This window comes from Cibotium barometz, chromosome 26 (genome assembly GCF_041138505.1).
Source record: "Cibotium barometz isolate CiBa-2024 chromosome 26, ASM4113850v1, whole genome shotgun sequence".
Taxonomy (NCBI): domain Eukaryota; kingdom Viridiplantae; phylum Streptophyta; class Polypodiopsida; order Cyatheales; family Cibotiaceae; genus Cibotium; species Cibotium barometz.
Window position 1 is genome coordinate 37264727 of NC_141071.1, and position 15766 is coordinate 37280492.

Below are 15766 nucleotides of genomic sequence, written 5' to 3' on the forward strand. Positions count from 1 at the left end.
ACGGATTAGTCTCTTATCAGGATATCCGTGGGTGAGGCCCCGAATGTGGGACCCCTGTCCCGCGCGAGGAGTGCTACTTCCACTGCTAGTATCCCGAATCTGTTGCTCGGTGGGAACAGGGATCTTACACCAATGGTAACCAACTAGAAGCTGTACCTACTGCCTCGACAACACTCGAGCCCAAATTCAAGAATCAATTCCTATGTCTGCACAACGGAGTCTTATGAGTGCATCAAAGATAAACTCACAATTCTCTTTTCACCTCTCTAGATGAGAAACATGAGTGCAGAAGCTACGTGGTAGACTTAAGAACCTATTCTCTCAAAAAGGAGAGTAGCCATAAGAACTTGTTGCTCGTAATGTGGGAAAAAAACATAAGGGAGTCATACATATGGAATACCTAAAAATGGTAGAATATCTGTCACGTGCATCCCGCACTTGGATGCCACATAGACATATCTGTATAGAAGGTGCAGGACCTTGGGATGGTAACCATGTAAGCCCCAGAGTCAGCCAGGGTTCCATCCCAGTTGTCCGAGGTCAGGTGTGCATTGTCCTGTACATGAGTCCAAGGTCAGGTGTGCATCGTCCTCCTGCACATGAAACAGTGCTACTTCGTGCTGTGAGTCTCCCTCTAGAATGATGTCAGTGATTCTGTGTATCTGGTATGTACTGGATGCTAGATCATTGTGTAGATAGTTAGGGTTTGCATATAGGAAAGGGGCCAGCCCATAGGGATACCCCAAGTACTTGTGTGGGCATGGGGACAGTGTAAAACCAACCCCATGAAGGCCAGGAAGGTCGTGGCTGTACCCACCAACCATGGGTAGGCCATGGAGGTCGTGGCTGTACCCACCAACCATGGGTAGGCCATGGAGGGCTGTAGGACAGCCCTAGGCGCATGCCACGCACAACCGATAGGTCATCCAGCCTTGTGATAGCTGTAGGGCAAGTATGGGATAGCCCATACAGGCTACCCAGCCTCCAAACAGCAAGTATTCAGTGCCCAGGCCTCTAGAAAACCATGCGCCTAATGCCCAGCCAACAAGGGAAATATGCGTAGATTTTATTTAGCATTTAATGCTGTTTATTCAATCGTGGGCTGATTTATGACAACCGACTGCATTTAAGGCACCCGACTGGTCATCCTGGAGTAGTATAAATACCAAGGCCCACAATCCATTCTTTCATCTCATAATTCACCAAGAGCTAAAGCTGATCAAAGGGCTAGGACAGCCAAGGATAAGCTAACGCAGAAGGGGTGAAGGACTGCAGGTCAAGGGCAGAGTTATCTCAACTAAGAAAGGTCAAGTTTTCTGTATTTTCTTTTCAGATTTGCATCATTCTAATAAAGCAAATCCACCATTCGTGGTGGGGGCCCTATAGAGGGTAGTCAGGACCCAATACTGTATCCTTTTCTCCCTCCCTCTCTCTCTCCCTCTCTCTCTATTTTTCTGCACATCTACATTCAGTTTTGTGCGTTATTTTTCGTCGCGACAAGTGTGCTGTTTTCTGAGCATTGAAGTTATCGATCTTTCCCGAAGCTTCCGCATATTACAGTGGTATCAGAGCCTACTTCAAGTGCAAAGATTCAGCAAAGAAACTAGAATTTTTTCTCGCTCGTGTGGTTGATTTTCAGACGCCGGTGGACTACCCCTTTCGGAGTGACTCCTGTCCCTCGAAGGACGGTTGGTTTTTAGCCTCCGAATGTCTCCCACGCACCTAGTGGATGGTTAGATTGTGCTCCGAAAAGGAAGTGCATTTTCTTGCTATGGCGAGCTTCGACGACGCGACGAGAGAGACCAAGAACCTTGGGACCAGAGTGCACCGGCGGGCAGCCCAGCTAGGGCACTGGGGTGGGCTTGAGTGTTACAGAGATGTTCTAGCAGATGATGCGAGCAATCGCAGACCAGATGACCAAGTTGGAAGAGCAGAAGGTGCAGATCCAGGATCTGGAAGAGCGTACCCATTCTCCAGCATCGCGTTTTCCATCTCCTCCTCCCTCTCCTTCCGTAGCCTAGATTCCAGATCCTCGACACAAGGACCCTCTCACGGGGTCACGACTGCAGCCAAGCTCCTTGCTTGAGTTGCAGATGCGTGCATTGGAGATCCGACAACGTGAAGACAAAGCCATGCGACGCGTGGAACATGAGCATTACCTTAAAGCTTTGGATGCCAGATTGACACCAACGGTGCCCTCGAATCATTTTCTCGAGAAAATGAACTCCAGTAAGTATAATGGTAAACTCGATCCACAACTCTTTATTCATGGTTGCATTAATTTTTGAAGCTTTGCCGCAGTTAGAAAGATAGATACTAACAAAGTGATCTTAGCCAGTTGGTACTTGGAAGGTGAGGCCATTTCTTGGTGGACTCAGTGGGCTCATGCCCACACTAGATTAGGTTTGGCAGCTTATGTGGGATGAGTTTGTCCGTGACCTTAAGTAGCGGTCTCTACCGCCCCACTACCTTGAGCGACTCGAAGACGAGTTTAGGGAAGCGCGTCAGAATGCGCAGCGACAGCATGGAAGATGTGGTCACGAGACCCGCTTGGCATGCCCGTTTTGTCCTGACTTCGGTGGACAAACAGGTTGAGGGTTTTAGCACAAGCATGACAACGAGTGTCAAGTATGAAGCTCGAGGTGCTAAATTAGTTATTCAGGGCATAGAATTTGTGCGTGATTTTATGGTTGCCTCTCTTGTAGGAGCATACATAATTTTGGGCATTCAATGGTTTCACAAGTTTCTTCCTGATGTCAAGTAGGACAAGCACACATTCCAAATCGATCGGAATGTGTCAAACGCTCTAGTGACCATCAAGTGTGAGCGAGGAATTCTGAACTTTCCGCTCATAAGCCACTTGTAGGCTAAGCGAGCAGTCATGAAAGGCGCGCATTGTGCGATGATTTACATCCAGACAGCCCAAACGGTGGCTAGTGCTTCTGAGAAGTACTTGGCTCTCCATAAAAAGTTCCAGAAGATTTTTCTTCGGGACAGTCTCCTCCCGAGCTCCCCCCCATCCAGACTAGAGGGCGACAAGATTGACCTCCTCCTAGGCTCGGAACCCCAAGCAAGTTTTCGTATCCCCTCTCCAAGGCAATGGAATCGGAGTTGGACTGCCAACTCCAAGAATTGTTACAAATTTGCAATCTGGCTTCATTCACCCCAGTGTGTCACCATTTGCAACACCGATCTTATTTGTCAAGAAGAAAGATGGGTCTTCTCGGTTGTGTGTCGATTATCGTGCACTCAATAAGCTGACTATCAAGAGTAGATTCTCGATGCCTCGAATAGATTATATTCTCAAGAGGCTGAATGGAGCGAATGTGTTCTCGAAACTTGATTTAAAGAGTGGGTACCACCAGGTGAGGATTGTGGAGGGGGACATCCCCAAGACAGCCGGAGCGGGCCCACTATGAATTTGTGGTCATGCCATTTGGCTTGACGAATGCCCCAGCTACATTTAACCGCATGATGATGCGTGTTTCTGGGGATTTGATTGGAAAGTGTGAGTTCATATTTTTGGACGACATACTGGTATTTTAGCTACAGTTGAGCAGCATGACATTGATGTGGAGAAAGTCCTTAAGTTGCTGGAAAGCAACGAGCTCTACGTCAATGAAAAGAAGTCAGAATTTTATTTGTTCTAGGTGTATTATCTAGGATACATAATTAGTGCAGAAGGCATTCGACTTGATCCGGCTAAAGTGGCCGAGATTGTCAATTGGGAAGTACCTCAGACAGCATATGACATCAGATCCTTTGTGGGTATATGCCAGGCACACTCCACCCACATAGACAAATTTTCTGACCTCTCGGCGGATCTCACCGATTTGCTAAAGGGTGTGAAGACACGAAGGCAACAGATTCGTATGACTCCACGAGCGTTGGAGGCATTCAAGGATCTCAACGTGAAGACACGAAGGCAACAGATTCATATGACTCCACGAGCGTTGGAGGCATTCAAGGATCTCAAGGTGGCTTTATTAGAAGTGCCTTGTTTAGCACTTGCCTCGTGGGACGAGCCATTTTAGGTGATCACCGAGATGCGAGTAACATCATAATTGGCAGTGTGTTACAACAAAATGGTAATCTAGTAGCTTACATGTCTCATAATTTACTGCCTATAGAGAAAAATTACTCAGTCTACGATCGTGAAATCCTTGCAGTTATTCAGGCCTTGAAACATTAGAAACATTTTCTTTATGGCCGTGACTTTGAGGTTCGCACCTGACCATCAAGCATTACGTTGGATTCAGACAATGCTAAGTGCACAGTGGAGTGACCGACAACACCGTTGGAGCCAGATATTCCAGCAATTCGGTGGTATGATTGAGTACTTTCCAAAAAAGGCCAATCCAGTGGTGGCTGATGCTTTGAACAGGAAGGGACAAATGACTTCGATTCAGACCACTAGACTCGACCTTGTTGTTGGTATGGGACTAGATGACATGAAGCACACATACGCAAATTCCGAGGAATTTGGTACATAGTGGGAACAAGCATCGGATGCCACAAACAGGACCATGCCACTTTCTGATACGTGATGGTTGGCTTTTCTACAAAGGCCGACTGTGTGATGAAGTCGTTCAGGGCAGCTCTTCTCCATTATGCCCATGACGCCATTACCGGTGGTCATAGGAGCATGAATTTGACTCTGGAGAAATTGGCACGGCAATATTATTGGCCAAAGATGAGGCGAGATGTGTTTACATATGTACAATGCTGTGATATTTGTCAAAAGGTGAAAGCTCCTCGTGGTGGAAAGAAGATAGGGTTGTTACAGCCCTTGCCAATTCCTGAGGGTCCTTTCGAAGATATTTCAATGGACTTTGTCACGAATCTGCCTCCCAGTCTGAGTAAGCATAATACTTAGTACTTAACTATTGTTGATAGATTTAGCAAATTTGTTATGCTTATTCCTTGCAAGGCCAATGTGACCGCCGAGGATGTTGTCCAATTGTTCATTCAGCATTGGTACCTGATTGGCAGGATTCCTAGTGTCAGACCGAGATGCCAAGTTTACCAGTCATTTTTGGAGGGCATTGTTTGATAACTTTGGTACTAAATTGAATTTTTCCAGTGCATTCCACCCACCACAAACGGATGGCCAGACAGAGATATACAACCAGTTGACCTTTGATGTGCTGAAGTGTTATGTCCACGATGAGCAAGGTAAGTGGGAATCATATTTGCCTTTAGTTCAAGCTGTTTTGAATGATTCTTTTTCTTTAGCTATTGGCAGGACTCCATATGAGGCAGCGTTTGGAAGACCTTTCTAGTCCTTTTTTACCAGGACCTCGTCTCAGTACTTGAAGGCGAACAAAGTGACAGAGTCTTACCAGCAGATTTTAGAGTCAATAAAAAAGTGCAAGAGGCCTACACTCGACATGCCAATAAAGACTGACCCAAAGTTGTCTTTCAGGAGCTTTGGACCCTTTCCCATCCGGAAAAAGATTAATGATGTTTCCATGTAGTTAAAGCTACCTCCGAGTTGGACTATGCACGATGTGTTTCACGTCAGTTGGTTAAAGCCATATGCAGGTCCGATCCCTTCAGAAGTTAAAGACGAGGCGGAACTAGATATTGTTGATGAAGCAGAAGTTATGGTTCCAAAATAGTTCCTTCTGCACTGTTTCAAGCATGGCTTAGGCTGAAGACACAGACAGTTCACGAAGTTTCAAGACCGAGGGACCCACGAAGCGGGATGGCTAGCGTTATTGACGGATTATTTGGAGGCTATGCAGCTTCCATCAAGTTAAGGAGAAGGGGATGTTACGTGCATCTTGCACTTGGATGCCACGTAGACATATTTGTACAGAAGGTGCATGATCTAGGATGGTAAAATGGTCCCATGTGAGCCCCAATTCGGGACGAGTCAGCCAGGGTTCCATCCTAATCGTTTGAGGTGAGGTGTGCATTGTCCTGCACATGAGTCCAAGGTCAGGTGTGCATCGTCCTACACATGAAGCAGTGCCAGTCCGCGCTGTGAGTATCCCTCTGGAATGATGTCAATGATTATGTGTATCTGGTATGGTACTGGATGCTAGATCATTGTGTAGATAGTTAGGGTTTGCATATAGGAAAGGGGCCAGCCCATAGGGCTACCCCAAGTACTTGTGTGGGCATGGGGACATGAGGGCCAGGAAAGTTCTTAGTTGTACCCACCAGCCATGGGTAGGCCATGGAGGGCTGTAGGACAGCCCTAGGGGCATGCCAGGGGCAGCCGACAGGTCATCCAACCTTGTGATGGCTGTAGGAAGGGCAAGTGGCTACCCAGCCTCCAAACAGCAAGTATTCAGTGCCCAGGCCTCTAGAAAACCATGCGCCTAATGCCTAGCCAACAAGGGAAATATGCGCAAATTTTATTTAGCATTTAATGCTGTTTATTCAGTCGTGGGCTGATTTATGACAGCCGACTGCATTTAAATGACTGCATTTAAGGCAGCCGACTGCATTTATGACAGCCGACTGCATTTATGGACAGCCGACTGCATTTATGACAGTCGACTGCATTTATGGCAACCGACTGGTCATCCTGGAGTAGTATAAATACCAAGGCCCACAATCCATTCTTTCATCTCATAATTCACCAAGAGCTAAAGCTGATCAAAGGGTCAGGACAGCCAAGGATAAGCTAACGCAGAAGGGGTGAAGGACTGCAGGTCAAGGGCAGAGTTATCTCAGCCAAGAAAGGTCAAGTTTTCTATATTTTCTTTTCAGATTTGCATCGTTCTAATAAAGCAAATACACCATTCGTGGTGGGGGCCCTACAGAGGGTATTCGGGACCCAATACTGTGTCCTTTTCTCCCTCTCTCTTTGTCTATTTTTATGCACATCTACATTCAGTTTTGTGCGTTATTTTCGTTGCGACAAGTGTACTGTTTTCTGAGCATTGAAGTTACCGATCTTCCCCGAAGCTTTCGCATGTTACAGTGGTATCAGAGCCTACTTCAAGTGCAAAGATTCAGCAAAGAAACTAGAATTTTTTCTCGCTCGTGTGGTTGATTTTCAGACGCCGGTGGACTACCCCTTTCGGAGTGACTCCTGTCCCTCAAAGGACGGTTGGTTTTTAGCCTCGGGATGTCTCCCACACACATAGTGGATGGTCAAATGCGCTCCGGGAAAGGAAGTGCGTTTTCTTGCTATGGCGAGCTTCGACGACGAGAGAGACCAAGAACCTTGGGACAATAGTGCACCGGGTAGCCCAGCTAGGGCACTAGGCTTGAGTGTTACAGAGATGTTCCAACAGATGATGCAAGCAATCGCAAACCAGACGACCAAGTTGGAAGAGCAAAAGGCGCAGATCCAGGATCTGGAAGAGCGTACCTTTTCTCCAGCATTGCGTTTTCCATCTTCTCCTCCCTCTCCTTCCATAGCCCAGATTCCATATCCTCGACACACAGGATCCCTCTCACGGGGTCACGACCGCACCAAGCTCCTTGCTTGAGTTGCAGATGCATGCATTAGAGATCCGACAACATGAAGACCGAGCCATGCGACGCGTGGAACATGAGCATTACCTTAAAGCTTTGGATGCCATAAAAGAAAATACCGATCTCATTTTCTACGTTCCTGCGGATCCTTCCTTCTCTTCTAACAACTCTTAGTTTCAAAACTAATACAAAATCCCATGTAACACTACTTATGATTGCAAAAAAAAAAACAGTGAGATTTTAAAAAAAGACACAAAAATATAAAAATGCAATCATAAGTAAATACCCCAATCCTCCAACCCCATTAGGAATTTTCGCTAACCTCTAACCTTTTCATTTACTAAACTAGCCTTTCTTATTCCTTCCGGAGGAACAAAGACCATTGGACGTCACTCAACATCAAAAGCCATCAACTTGTTAATTCTCCCTATACAAAGATCTTCAACGCGATCACGAGAATGCAATCGGCATCAGGAAGAGGGAATGTTAACCCATTCTTAGGGTTAACAAGAGCTACTACCATTATCTTATATCAAGGAGTCAAGGTAGATACACCAAAAGGTCATACATACAAGATTTATATGAAGCAATGATTTCCAAATCTATAACTTGGAAGGGCACTCGTAATGGTCCTATGGAATACTTATGGTGATTTTTCCTTCAAGAGCATGTGATAGTAAGTTAGGATGAATTCCCAAGTGATGTAATTCATGTGTATATTATGAGAGTAGTCATTGTAATAGCATTAGACCTCTTATGAGAGTAGTCATTGTAATAGCGTTAGACCTCTTATGAGCCTAAAGTGCTCGGTCGGCCATAGTTTAAGTGAGTGTGTGAACACTTATGGCCATGTATATAAGTGAATATCTCTCATAATACAAAGAACTCTCCCATTGTCCAAAAGAGTCTTGCTCTTTCTAATCCTCTTGCTAATTCTTTCTCTTTCTCTCTCTTTCTCTCTCTCTATCTCTCTCTCTCTCATGTATGCTAATGAGTGTGTGTGAGTGATGTCAGGTGCACGTAGTGCAACGGGGTGGTGCGACAATGCTTTGCGGGAGACGTGGTGGAATTGTTTCTCAAGGAGTTGTAGAGCTTGGAGACCTCAAGGGAAAGATCCTCATGATAGTTGCTGTTCACCAGGTAATCTCTTGTTGCGATTCACCAGGTAATCTCTTGTTGGATGTGTTTAAAGGAGGATTAGGGTGAGCCATAACAGTGGGTTTTCAAAGTCAAGAGGAAGGTAGATGGATCCTTTGATTTAAGGCTAGACTTATTGCAGAAGGTTATGCCTAACAAAAAAGGGATTGATTATGATGAAGCTTTTTCTCCAACTTCTCATATGATCACTATCAAATTTGTTATTGCTTTGGCACTCCATCATGAATGAAAGTGCACTAATTGGACATCAAAACAACGTTCTTGAATGGTGACTTACAGGAAAAAGTTAATGTGAGTCAACCAATTGGATTTACCTAACCTGGTCAAGAACAAAAGGTATGTAAGGCTAATAAAGCTTTATATGGGTTGAAACAAGATCCCAGAGCTTGGTACCAAAAGATTCATACCTATTTGATTAGACATGGATTTTATTATAGTCTTATGGAAAGCACTTTATATGTGAAAATGGACAAGCAGGATTGGCTTGTTATTCTCTATGTAGATGACATGATAGTGAGACAGGCACAAATGAGGATTTCATTACAGCTTTTAAGGTTCTCCTTGCCTCAAATTTTAAGATGTCAGATGTTGGTCTTTTGCACTACTACTTGGGTATACAGTTTATATAGCAAGATGATAGTATAGTCATTGAGTAGTCAAAGTACATCAAGGTACTCATTAAGAGGTACAATATCGAAACTTGCAAACCAATCCTTACATCGATGGAACCTAGGGTAAAGCTTAGTCTGTAGGATGCCGCTTGACATAACCACTTATGATCAAGCTGTTGGATGATGCCTATTCTATTTGTGCAACACATGGCCAGACATCCAATATAGTGTGTTACAACTTTCAAAGTTCATGCATTGCCCATGCACTAAGCATTAGCAGACAGTCAAATGTATCTTTTAATACTTGCAAGGCACTCAAACTCTTGGATTTTTCTATGCCAAGGGGGGTGATTTCACACTGTAGTTCTTCAATAATTCTGACTGGGCATGTGATTACGATAGATGACAATCCATATCTAGAAATTGGTTCTTTCTATGCAATTCATACATATCTTGTCTTAGCAAGGAGCGACCAACTGTGGCAACCTTGTCTTGTGAAGCTAAATATAGGGCATCATTCACTATGACAATTGAATATGTATGGTTGAGAAGATTAATGGAGGATCTTTATGTCCCTTCAGAGACCCTTAATCCTATTCTCACTGACAATTAGAGTGTAATGGAAGTTGCAAAGAGTCCTACCTTTCATGCTAGAACCAAGCATATAGAAGTGCATTACCACTATGTTAGAGAGTAGCTCCATGCAGGAGAGATCAATCTGATTTACCACTATGTTAGAGAGTAGCTCCATGCAGGAGAGATCAATCTGATTTATTGCACTACACATGATAATGTGACAAATCTTTTCATTAAAGCCTTATCAAATGAAAAGTTTGAGGCCTTACACAAAGCTGTGGGCCTCTTTCCTTTTAGAGACTGATCTTCTACAATCTCTGGAAACCTCCTCACATTTGTACTACAGGGGGGGTTTTAGTTACTTTGAGGCCTTGTACTTATGACATGGGAACTTTTGTCCCATTGGGTTTTTCCCCATGGCCATGCAGGGGTGAGAACGGGCACCTTAGGGTTACTGCTCATTTGTACTTTCTCTTTGTACTTGTAAAAAGCTTCATCTCTCTCCTTGGAGCTTATCATTCTCTCTCACACTCTACACCTCTGTGTTCTTGTCTTTGAGCTTCATCTCTCTTCTTTGAGCTTGTAATTCTCTACACCTTTGTATTCTTATCTTTGATGTGTGTGTATCTCTTCATTAAATCACTCACCTTCTCACAACTTGAGCTTTCTTCTAGCATATCCTTGTACTTAACTAAATATTCTTTATGCTTGGTGGTATGTCGAGTATATTTGGTTCTTATATCAAGATTTTTTTCAAGGTCATGTGGAAGACTAGGTGGTTCTATAAACTCAAGGAGGAATTTATCATCTACCAGATATAATCGTCAGAATATACTTTACATCCTTCTAAAAGTTTTAATTCCTAAGAAACCTCACCTATCTTTCTAAGTATCATGAAAGGACCACAATACCTAGAGATAGTTTTACATCCTTCTGATAGTTTTAATTCCTAAGTCACCTCACTATCTTTCTAAGTACCATGAAAGGACCACAATACCTAGGAATAGCTTAGGACATTTTCTCGTCTTCAAGTTCAAAAGTTTCAAGTGCCTTTAGAAAGACTTTATCATCTTTAGTAAACTCTACCCTTCTTTGGTGTAAGTTCACAAATTGTTTGCTTTATCTTGAGCTACTTAACCATTTGGTTCATATCTTCAAGAAAATCTTTGGGTGATTGTACTTTTTCTTTCTCTAACCCAATCGCTTTTAGAGCTCTAGGATGGAATCCATACATCATCATAACTGGACTAAAGCCTAGAGCAGTGGCTTCTACCTATACTCAAGAGCTTACACCACCCCCAGAAAAAGGTTGAAAGATTCCGTGGACACCAAGCCTTAAAAATTAATACCAATTCCATGTGTAGTAGCCTTATTCATTGCCATCACCCATTAAAGAAGAGCCACCCATGGTGCCAAACCCCCAAGTGAGGCACACATCAACTCCCTTGGCACACAACCAATCAATATCAAAGCTTAGATGGATCTCCAAGGTCCCACAACATCCCTGTGCACCAGGCCACAGCACCAACTCATCACCCAGTGTTGGAAGGCCAAGGCTTAAACAACACACCAGCAAAGCCAATGGTGGTGGCAGCTTTTGTCATGGATGGGAAAGCAATTTTTCTTCTTGCTCACTAAGCTCACAAGGTAAGCCCAGAAGCCTTAGCCTCAATTGTACATATGTAACGTAGCTACCTAGGTCAATTGTGTGTGTGTGTGTGTGTGTGTGTGTGTGTGTATACATATACATACATATATACTTGGGAATGATCTATTAATTTCCCCCCCTCTCCCTCTCTATCCACAAGACACACACAAACAAACACTCTCACATCCCCCCCCCCCCCTCTATTTGCACATTTACACTCATGCCCTGCTCTCCATGCATCCTCTCACTATTTCCCCCTCACTGACTGCCCCTGTTTACTAAAAAACCCCCCCTCCCTCCATCCCCAACCCGGGTTTTATTTTACCCCTTCATTTTTAATCTTCCCCCTTTCCCATCAAACCTTTCCACCCTTTAAATTTTTTCCCCTAGCCATGAAACTCCCCTGCCCTTTAAATATCCCCACCCTAGTAATTTAATCCCCCTTCATTTTGACTTACCCCCTTGGGCACCATTAAGGAAACCCCCCTATCTTCTCTCTCTCTCTCTCTCTCTCTCTATCTCTCTCTCTCTCTCTATCTCTCTCTCTCTCTCTCTCTCTCTCTCTCTCTCTCACACACACACACACACACACACATGCATGCACGCATGCACACACCTCATCCTTTAAGATTCCCCCCTCTCCCTCACACACATGCACTCACACACCTGTCGTCCTCTATCCCCCTAGTTTTCTTTAAAACCCCTCCTCTATTTTCTTTGTTTATTTTTATGTTTTTTTAAATTTAATTAATTTTTATTTGTATTTTCACAAAAATGCATTCACACTACCTACCACACACGTGCATGCACACACGTACGCAAGCACGCACACACCTCATCCTTTAAGATTCCCCCCTCTCCCTCACACACATGCACTCACACACCTGTCGTCCTCTATCCCCCTAGTTTTCTTAAAACCCCCTCCTCTATTTTCTTTGTTTATTTTTATGTTTTTTTAAATTTAATTAATTTTTATTTGTATTTTCACAAAAAATGCATTCACACTACCTACCACACACGATTGCTCGCCCCACACACCCACACATGGCCGCCCCACACAACCACTCATGCACCTACACACCCACTCACACATCACTCACACACCTACTCACTCAACCACTCACACACCCACACACACACATAATTGCCCCACACCCCCCAATTCCGCATTCACACACTTGCCCACCCAACATCCCTACTCGTGCACACACATTCGCCCTTCCACTCGCACTTACCAACTCACACACCCCCACACACACATAGTTGCCCCACACCCCCACACACACATAGTTGCCCCACACCCCCCCAATCCCGCATTCACACACTTGCCCACCCACCAACACCCCCAGTCGTGCACACACATTCACCCTTCCACTTACCCACCTGCGCCACTCATGTATCCACACACACTTGATCACCCCAAAAACCACCACTCATGCACATATACTTTCTCTCCCCTAAAACCACCACTCATGCACACACATATTGCTCACCCAAAACAGCCACTCACACACACACACACTTGCCTGCCTCAACACCCCCACTCACGCACACACACTTGCTTGCCCAAACACCTCCACTCATGCACACACACTTACCAGCCCAAACACTACTCACGCACACACACTTGCCTACCCCAACACCCCCACTCATGCACACACACTTGCCTATCCCAACACCACTCATGCACACACACTAGCCAGCCCAAACACCCCCACTCATACACACTCACTTGCATCCCCCAACACAGACACTCTCTCATGCCTGTCCACAACCTACTACCATGCATGCCCCTACACCCACTCTCTCATGCCGCCGCTCACCTACCCTCTCACATGGCCACACCATGGCCTACCCTCCTCTGATGTGGCCACAACATGGCAATTGCACACTACCTACTCTCTCATGTGGCAACACCCTACATTCTCACATGGTCACATCATGACCGTTACCCACTAGCTACTCTCTCATGTGGCCACACTATGGCTGTCTCTCTCACCCAAAGGTGACTGCCAGCCGCCTACCCTCTCACGTGGCCACAATGTGGCTATATCTCTTGCTTAAAGGTGAGTGCATGCATGGTGGGAAGTGGGTAGGGAGGGGGAGGATTGGGGGTGAGTGTGTAGGTGCGTTATGTGTGCCTGGGTGGTGGGGGATGTGATAGGGTTAAGGGGGGTGGATTAGATTTTGTTTGATGCTTTTTATTTTATTGTATTTATTATTATTAATAATTTGGGGGCTTGATTTAGGGAGGGGTTGATTTGATTTGTCTCTTTTAAAAAAAAAATATTGGATGGGTGATGGGGCATGAAAGGGATTGGCTTGCTCATGTGAGAGGGGTAGGTTGGGCGGGTGGGGATGTCCCACCACTATGTATGCGTGCAAATCTCACCTTGTGAGAAAGGGGAATTTAAAAAATCTTTGTAGAGACGATGCCCTTCATGTGCTGTCAAAACCTTTGGTGTGCTTGATTATAGTGGGGAGATGATGAGACTTCTAAGAAGTTTTTGGTAGAAGTTAGAGGCAATGACATGGAGACTCGCCTGGGGGGGGGGGGACTCCACCACTATGTCTAGGTGAAGAAAGTGGCGAGTTAATCTCTATGATGGCTAGAATTGGTCATTATTCTTTAAGACAAGAAAGGGGTTACTCTACAATGTCCTCAAGAGAAGTGCGGCCAACTACTTGGCCATGCACTGCTAGAGGTATGCTCCTGTTGGAGGCGTTGGAGGGAGGCAAGGTTATCTCGCGAATATCCCTATAATGCCCAAAATAGGCCTTAAGTCCGCCGTCTTGGGCCATAGATTGAAGAAAGAAACTCATCTCTTGACCAAAGCCAAGTTCGAAGCTGTGGTGGTTGCACCTGGGCAAAACGAGGTCGTTGCCCAAATCTCCTTGTTATGAGTGCAACCCTTGGTATCCTAGATCAAGAAGTGGGGAAACTTGGTGATCTTTGGGGATCTTGTCCCCCACAGATCTCCAAGAAGGTGGCACCTACTACACGTGAGAGCACGTTACGACCCATTACCTATCATACCACCCTAAGCCCACATCACATCAAGATGGAAGTGGTCAAGGCAGTTCATATTTAGATAACTTATGACAATTGCATCTATAGAACTATAAGCTGTGAGGGGAACGATCGTCTTTGATGCCACTCCTCTCAAGCACTGCTCTCTCTTGTTGCCATTGTGGAATATGTTGCTACCTTGTCTATAGTCCTTTGGAGTCTCAATCATGTTGAAGTTCCTCCCCATGCACCAAAAGTTCGCACTGTGGGGAGACCTTCTAGTAGCTAGGATAAGAATGAAGATTGAAGGGACAATGGCCTCCATGACATAGCAATTAGGGGTTGGCTAGCTAGTTTCAAATGTTGAGAAAACATTCCAAAAATTTGTGCCACTAATATATAATATTATCATCAAGTGTGACTTAAACAATACATAAATTTACATGATAAAATTAAACGCGCCACTTGTACAACTTCTACCTTATTTTCGTAAAAATCATATAAGTCTCTATTTTTAAATTGAGAACATGTGTAGCCACCACCATTAGTGCCAATGAAAAAATCAGCATTATCATGAAGTCTAGAATTAAGCTAAGTTTTAAATTATGCATTGCACATAACAATAAGTGAGATTCTATCACGACAGCTATAATGCCAAATCAAAAATTTTTTTATGATACTGTGCTAATGAGGCATGTTGCACAATTTCCTAGCCCCCCTTAACTAAGCGACGAAACATGCAAAATTATGTAGTCATTTCATGGATGCTATAATAAGGCCTTTTAACACAAATAATGGATTATATAATATAACCAGATTTAGCCAAATCTAAAGAGGATCCATTTACATGAGGGTTAACTAGGTAACACAAAAGTTAGAATCTTAAAATATTTAGGGTATATTGGGAAGCCAAATATGTGGAAACATGAGTACATCTAGAGGTTTGAAGTAGAAAAGGACGAGCTTGTTTAAGGATATAAAAGATTGGCTTGTCCCTACCAAAAGTTGGCCCACTTTTTGAATATGTGGATGCGAGCCTATTGATCGAGACTAAAGAGCACTATGAAATTTAGAGTGTTATGTATAAGAAAAGACATTTAACTAAGAGGTATACATATACTTTGGCCTCTTACATAACCTTCATAACTATAATCACCTATTGAACTACTTGAACTTTGGGATATAAACCCTTGACTGAAATTTTATTTTCACATATTGGACAGATTTAAAGAGTACATTCTTTATAAGTGATAGTGATAGTGCTTGAAGAAAAGTATATGTAAGATATAAGTATATCTTGTTGAGTAGTTTGAGTGTGTATAACTA